Below are 7785 nucleotides of genomic sequence, written 5' to 3'. Positions count from 1 at the left end.
TACAGTATAACGTTAACTATATACATTTAATAACATGGAAAAATATGATCAACAAAAAAACTATATACATATAATAATAACATGGAAAATATGAACATCAAAACTATAACAGTAAAAATTTAATAACATGTAAAAGATGAACATCAACAAAAAACTATAATACAATATACTATATATATAAACTATATACATTTAATTTAATATAATATAGCGTACATTTAACGTTAGGTTTCCCTTTCCCTGGTGTGTCCTGGCCTGAGGTGTCCTCTCCCCGCCTGTTAAAAAGAAAAACATTAATGCTTTAAAAACACTTAATGTTAAAGCCATAAGTATAAGAACTCACAACAGTATTAAGAGTATTAACATTACAGAAAAGCTTACAAATGCATGTCTTCTTTTGGTTACGCTATGTCAGGGAAGAATGTCAGGGAAAGAAAAATACAGCAGGGAAATGCTAGACACAGCATTAAATGCTTTAAAGGCAGGAGAAAGTGTGAGGAGTGTCTCTCAGAAATTCGGGATACCGAAGTCCACCCTGTCAGACCACAAGCTGGGGAAATCTGAATGAGGTCCTCATCCAAATAGGGCCCTTACTCTGGAGGAAGAGGAATCGTTAGTCAATTATATTGTTTGGATGGCAGATCATGGTTTTCCCCTAACAAGAACCATTGTCAAGTGTCTTGCCCTGGAGATAATTAAAGAGAGCAGCCAGAAGACTCTGGTCAACCTGGAGACGGGGTTGAGTGACAACTGGTGGGTCCGCTTCAAAGCTTGCCACCCAGAGCTGACCACCCGGACACCGGACTCCCTCGATAGGGCCAGGGTCCTTGCCGCAACACCTGAGGGAATAGATAATTTTTTCAATTTCAAAAAAATTATCAACCTCCACAGCCTCCATGACAAACCTCACCAGCTGTGGAACTGCGATGAGACGGGCTTCGGAGATAAGCCAAAGTCGAAGGAGATCTGCCAGAAGGGAAAGCGCCACATCTACCGGCAGCAGACCACCACCAGGGAGCACATCACTGTGCACGTAGCAGTTAGTGCAGCTGGTGAAAGTGTCCCTCCCTTCATTATATATCCCCACTGCCTTCCCAGTGTGGCGTATGCCTTGGGTGGGCCAGAAAATAGCCTTTACGGTTATGCGGACAAAGGCTACATGACTGCAGAGCTGTTTTTGAAATGGTTGGACCATTTTATCAAGTATGCCCCTCCTGCACGCCCTCTAGTCCTTATAATGGACCAGCATGAAACTCACTGTGGCCGTCACATAATAGACATCTGCAGGGAAAACCAGACTGAGATTCTCCTCCTACCCCGCCCACACAACTCACATGCTGCAGCCACTGGACATTAGTGTTTTCAACCCCCTGAAGGGAGTTTTCAGCACCCTGGCCAGTCGCATGGGCCTGGTGAGAGGAGACATGGTGGTGGGCAAGAAGCACTTCTCCTCTGTGCTGAAGCATGCCTATGAAAAGGCCGTCACTGCAGCCAACATCACGTCAGGATTCCGGAAGGCCGGCATCTATCCTCTGTCAAGAGAAGCAGTGGACATGACACAGGTTAGGTTCTTTATTGTATTTCCTAAAAATATTCCTATTAATTGTGTTATGCAACTTAAATCTAACATAATGTGAAGAATACCAGTTTTTAACTTGAGCACTCTCTATCTAGATTGTAAAGCTTGTGCCCAGTGCAGCCGATGCGCCCACCTCCTCCACGGCAGCCGCTGCTCCCTCATCTGCTGTGCCCAGCTCCACCACAGTAGTAGCTTCTACCTCCTCTGCTGTGCCCACCTGCTCCACTTCCACTTCACCTGTCTGTCCTACTTGCAACAAGAGTACGAAAAATCACTTGGTGGAAACTGGCCTCATTCCACAATATTTAGCGGACATCCCGGTCACACCCACCTTCGGCCAGAGAGCGGAAGGGATACGGCGTCGGGTGCCACTGCAAGCCCGGGTCATAACAAGTGACGATTATGTGGCACACCTTGACAACCTAGAGGCCAAAGAAAAAGAAGAACAGAAGAAGAAAAGGAAGGAGGAACAGGAGAAGAATAGGGAAGCAAAAAGGGCTAGACAGGCTAAGGCAGCAAGAAGAGGAGCGCCTGCGATGGATGATGGCAGCTACTGTTCTGTTTGCAAAAGCAGCTTGCCACCAGGGTCCAACGCAGAGGTGGACGAGTGGATCCAGTGTGACCTCTGCCAGCTGTGGTTCCACATGGCGTGTGTGGACACAGACACTGTCCCTGACGGAGAAGAAAATGGTGTCATACCATTGTGTGGTGTCACTATGTAAATAGATAGCCTATAGATAGATAAACAGATAGAATAGATAGTTAGATATAGACATTATATATATAGACATTATATAGATAAACAGATAGAATAGATAGTTAGATATAGACATTATATATATAGACATTATATAGATAAACAGATAGAATAGATATATATTGTTAGATATAGACATATATCATTATAAATTGTTATTGTTAAAATTAAGTTGTTATTTTTGTGTTATATTTGTGTTCATTCTGTTTTTGTTTTGATCAATTTTATGTGTTAATTAGTTCTCTTTTGTAATAATTAAATGCGTTCAATAATTCAACAAATTGGCAGAATTGTGTTTCAAGTTCAAGTTCAAGTTGAGCTTTATTGTCATTCCGCTACATGTGGGGACATACAGTGGAACGAAATGTCGTGTCTCGCAGGACCATAGTGCTACATAAATACAGACATACAACACGAATGCTTCACAAATACTGTACATGTGCAAAGAGAGACATTTGACATTTGAGTCAGCAGCTAGTTGGGGAACAGTGCAGGATGATTTGTAGTGCATGAGCATGTAAACATATATATTGCAGAGTCTTTTGTGGGATTGTGTACACACAGCAGTGTGTGTAAGGTGTCCGTAGTGCACGTAGTGTAAAGTGTCCATAGTGTAAAGTGTCTGTAGTGCATATAGAGGAGAGTGTGTTCACACTTCGTTTCACACACGTTTCAGAGGGGGGCGGGGCAATTTGAGTTCAGGGCTCTCACAGCCTGGGGGAAAAAGCTGTTGAGCAGTCTGGCGGAGCGGGCTCTGATGCTCCGGTACCATCTTCCTGATGGTAGGAGCTGAAAGAGACTGTGGGAGGGATGGGTGGAGTCCTTCACAATGCTGTTGGTTTTGCTGGAGCATCGTGTAAGGAAAATGTCCAGGATGGAGGGGAGAGGGGCACCGATGATCTTTGCAGCTGTGTTCACTGTCCGCTGGAGGGTCTTGCGGTCAGCAGCATTGCAGTTCCCATACCAGACAGTGATGCAGCTGGTCAGCACACTCTCAATGGTGCCTCTGTAGAATGTGGTGAGGATGGATGGAGGGAGACTTGCTCTTTTCAGCCGGCGGAGAAAGTATAGGCGCTGTTGTGCTTTTTTGGAGAGTGACATGGTGTTGGTGGTCCAGGTGAGATCCTCTGTGATGTGCACCCCCAGGAATTTAGCGCTGCTGACTCTCTCCACAGTCGAGCTGTCGATGGTCAGTGGGGGGTGGTCAGCAGAGTTTCTTCTGAAGTCCATCACAACCTCCTTTGTCTTCTCCACATTGAGGGACAGATTGTTTGTGCCACACCATTCAGCCAGCTGGGCCACTTCCTCTCTGTAGTGCGTTTCGTTGTTGTTGCTGATGAGACCTACCACTGTTGTGTCATCAGCAAACTTGATGATGTGGTTAGAGCTGAACTTGGCAGTGCAGTCATGGGTCAGCAGTGTGAAGAGCAGCGGGCAGTGTTTATTTACGGTAAATAATTCCTCCACATGACTTTACATGAGCAGTATTTCTAGCTATAACAATATACTAAGATGATTTAAAATTCTTAAATATAACATTAACGTTAGAATATAATACTGCCATGTGCTTCACATGTGCAATCGTCGATGCCATATGCTTCACATGAGCAATCGTCGATTAAAAGAGTGTATAGACGCTTATAAATAATAAATATATAACATATGAAGATTAATATCATTATTTTACCAATTTATAGTTGTTAAAATGTATGTGTTTTATATTAGAAATGACTCCTTCTTACCTGTCCGTAACACAGTGAGTAAAAATTTTCAACCGTCCGGAACACAGTGAGTCCTCACGGTAATCCGGACACTGCGTCTCCTGGCGGTTTTTTCAAGATTTCTCCAAAATGATTGGTCCAAAATGTGTCAATCAAACTTTGGAAACGTGTGGAAGGCATGTCCCCAGAGACAGACGAGCCAATCAGGTTTCTCTTTCCGTGGATTGATATCTTACAGGACTTTTTACTGTGCAAAGTGTCCGGAATACAGTGAGTCTAAGTTAACGTTAAAGTTATACTAACTTCATAGCTTGAGCTTTTGATATGAACGTTTAGGCTTTTAGTCACATCTTATGGGTAGATGAGAGGTTTTGATAGTTTTGTAAAAAAATAAGTTAGTTTGGAAGTGAGCTCATTTATTCAACATAAACGTATGTATTTAACATAAACGTACTCGATGACGTCACTTACATGGAGTGCTAAAATTAGCTGAAACTAGCTCAATGGTTAACACAAATTGATAAAAATAGTTCTGTGATTTCAGCAGCAACAAAATAATCCTTCTACAACAGAGGGGAAGCTCCACGACTTCAACATTTCTGAAGAGAGCTGCTGCCAGAGAAGTTGGAAACAGGTGAAGTGAGGAAGCTCATTAAATAACTTCATATCCATTTTCTAACAATATTTTGTCACCTAACTTACTGTATATCACCATGCATCTGTTATTTTCTTATTTTTTAAATTCTCATAGTTACATTTACATTTATTTGTTTCATTTATTTTAAGAAAGTTTTGATATCCAAAAGTAAGTGACACTGTATGAGCAATATGATTAAGTGAATAAGTAAAACTAAAACCATAGATGAAACATTTATGATTATTATCAGTGTTGAAAACAGTTGTGCTGCTTCATATTTTTGTGTTTTTCATGGTTATTTGACGAATGAAAGAAAAAAAGCAGCATTTATTTGAAACAGAAATCTTTACTCTCTCTTCTGGTCAATTTAATGCATCCTTGCTGAATAAAATATTTATTTATTTTTTACTTTATATAATATGTTGGGTCTATTTAACAATGAATCCTGGAGAGAGAAAAAAGAAAATGGATTAAACTGTTACATTGGTTTACACAAAAAGATTAATCAGCACAACTGTTTTCAACATTGATAATACTCAGAAATGTTTAGGACGTTTGCATTGTAAGAATGTATAGTATTCAAATATTAAAATGCTGACTCGTTAGGCCATGTTTTCTCATTAAAATCAGATGATTTCCTATTAATTCAATAGAATGTAAGGGGATAACTCTAGAATAACCTTCCTGATAATGTTTGGGGCCCAGAAACACTATCCTAATTTAAATCTAGATTAAAGACACATCTCTTTAGCCAAGCATTCAATGAACACATCTTATAATCTTGCACTATATGATGAAATAGTAAAAAGTGCACATGACCATCTTTTGCCTGAAATAATATGAACAGCAGCAATGCTAATCTTTCTCCTGTTGTCTCCTTGTTTTCATCTCAGGATGCTCAGCATATTTTACTAGAGATTACAGCAGCTCCAGTTTGGATCCAGCCTCACTTGGGAAGACTTCTAATGACATCAACACTCTTGAAGACAATGTGTTTAAACAATTTTCAGATGTTAAATGATATTTTAAAGTGTTTAAACTAATTTAAGTTTTTATGTCAGGTGGTACAACAAAAATATGATGTATTGTAGTTGTACCACCTGACATGGAAAGTGTACCACCAACTTACCCATACTTGAAATAAGCAGTTTTTATCAGTATTTGAGAGGGCTCTACAAACTTTTTCACTCTGCCAAAGAGATCAGTTAGGCTCCTCTGGATGATGCATTATCATGTTTTCTGTTATTACCTTGTAAATTCATAATAACATTTGAGAATATACAAATTGCTGGACAAAAGTTTCTCAATTACCTCAACAGCTTTAAAACTACTGATATTTATAAAAAACAATTACATGAAAGGCTTCAAACCTAAAATGATGGCATAGTTTTTTAAGTTTTTATTATTAAGACACTATTTTAAATTGTTTTCTTAGTCTGTTCATTTGTTCGGACAGTTGCACCATCACCTGACATTTTGGGGGTTTAATGCTGCCTTCAGGAATAATCATAAATAGGCCTAGTTTCCTAGTTTAAAAAAAAATGGACATCGTAATCACGACTTCAGAAGAAGAAACACAAAATAATATGTATTATTAAATGTACAAAAAAAAAAAAGATTTCAAACTAAGGTTTTATAGAATAAAACCTATAAAAACATGTCATGAAGTTATCAAATTATTTTAAATGGAAATAATGCACTTGCCACAACATAACTTTGTGTTATGTTTAGAAAAATATATGAGCGATTTTTAAACAAAACTGTCTGCTTATACAGATTCTATCTTTCAGTGCTAATTCGCTAGTTGCACGTGGCCACCATTTTGGATTTCGAATCAGCGAGGGTACGCTAAGACACTTCCGGTTTCGCATTACGCCCGGTGCAGGGAGCTGGAGAAAGACGAAATTTATCTTTTATAGTTGTTTATAGAATCAATTATCACTTAAAATACTACTAAGATCCATATTACTATCACACGAGCCAATGGCAATTAAATGCACGGACGCATAGTCAGATTAATGAATGAAATACAACTGTTCACAAACAGAAGATTGTATTTGACTCATGCAGCATACACATACATACGCAATGACAATTATGCCTACTGTAAATATAGAGGTACAACTATGACTAGAGTTGTTTACATAAAATGCACCGTGAACATTCACATGTTTGCCGTGATCACGTGCAACTAGCGAATTGCTAACTGTTCTTTTTTCTTGCATTTTTCTTTTCTTATTCTTGCTTTGTTATTAGGGCCACCGAAATGAAGATGTGTAGGAGTAGTTAAATGTTCAAACTTTTGGGGAAAACCTTGTTCATTTAAATGTATAACCTGTTTGCATACTGTTTTTGCTGTTTGTGCTTTGTTCTATAGTAAATTAACTGAATTAACCAAATTTTGAGTCTGTATCGTTCATATGTCGTTGAAAAAGTCTCTAAAATAGTTTTGGGCCAATGAGGACAAGTTAAATTAGACCACTGCATGTCCGCCCATATTATTACTTACTTAATTACTGACAACGTTACAAAGTTACGTCGTGACAACGAATCCAGGAATTTCACTTTTCCGGTTGCGCCACGACGAAAGTTTGGTCACCAGATTACGTTGCAGTTACGTAACAGTCACGTATTTGTATTAGCTGGGTTGGCTCATCTCAAGTTCAAAACTCATCACCATTGGACACAATAATACCCAATTAAAAATATACGTTAGTATGAAATTAATATTTTTCTTTTATGATGTTACTTCTATTGAATAGTTTTAAATAATTCTCCCATTAGTATATTATTATATTAATAACAATAATTTTTGTCTCTGTTACTCCCTGGTAACCTTAGTTACACCTCTCCTCCCCTCCCGGCCTTCTTGATCTCCACCCGGAACCGCTTCTCCCCTCTACGCGAGACGGAACGCGACGCTGTGATCATCGGCAGTTCCATCGTCCGGCATGTCCACGCTATCAGGTAAAGGTAAGGTGCGCACTCACTGCTTTCCTGGTGCTCGTGTTCTCGATGTCACTGCGCAGGTTCCCGGGATCCTGAATGGTGACGAGCGCGTCGGAGCTGTCGTGCTGCACGCGGGAACGAA

At 39.6% G+C, this 7785-nt stretch overlaps 1 long non-coding RNA gene across 1 annotated transcript; it reads right to left on the bottom strand.

The window, feature by feature from the left end:
- Window positions 1-958: 958 nt before the first annotated feature.
- On the bottom strand, window positions 959-4338 carry LOC311080679. The gene is made up of 4 exons (XR_014605674.1): window positions 4079-4338; window positions 2159-2251; window positions 1713-2001; window positions 959-1532 (listed from the first exon to the last, which is right to left on the bottom strand). It is a non-coding gene; the product is annotated as an uncharacterized lncRNA (long non-coding RNA).
- Between the last annotated feature and the right edge of the window lie 3447 nt (window positions 4339-7785).

The sequence above is a fragment of the Abramis brama genome, assembly GCF_963993115.1.
Source record: "Abramis brama genome assembly, chromosome: 4".
In the NCBI taxonomy this organism is placed as follows: domain Eukaryota; kingdom Metazoa; phylum Chordata; class Actinopteri; order Cypriniformes; family Leuciscidae; genus Abramis; species Abramis brama.
The sequence above is the reverse complement of the archived record's forward strand: the minus strand, read 5'-3'. Positions and strand labels throughout refer to the sequence as shown.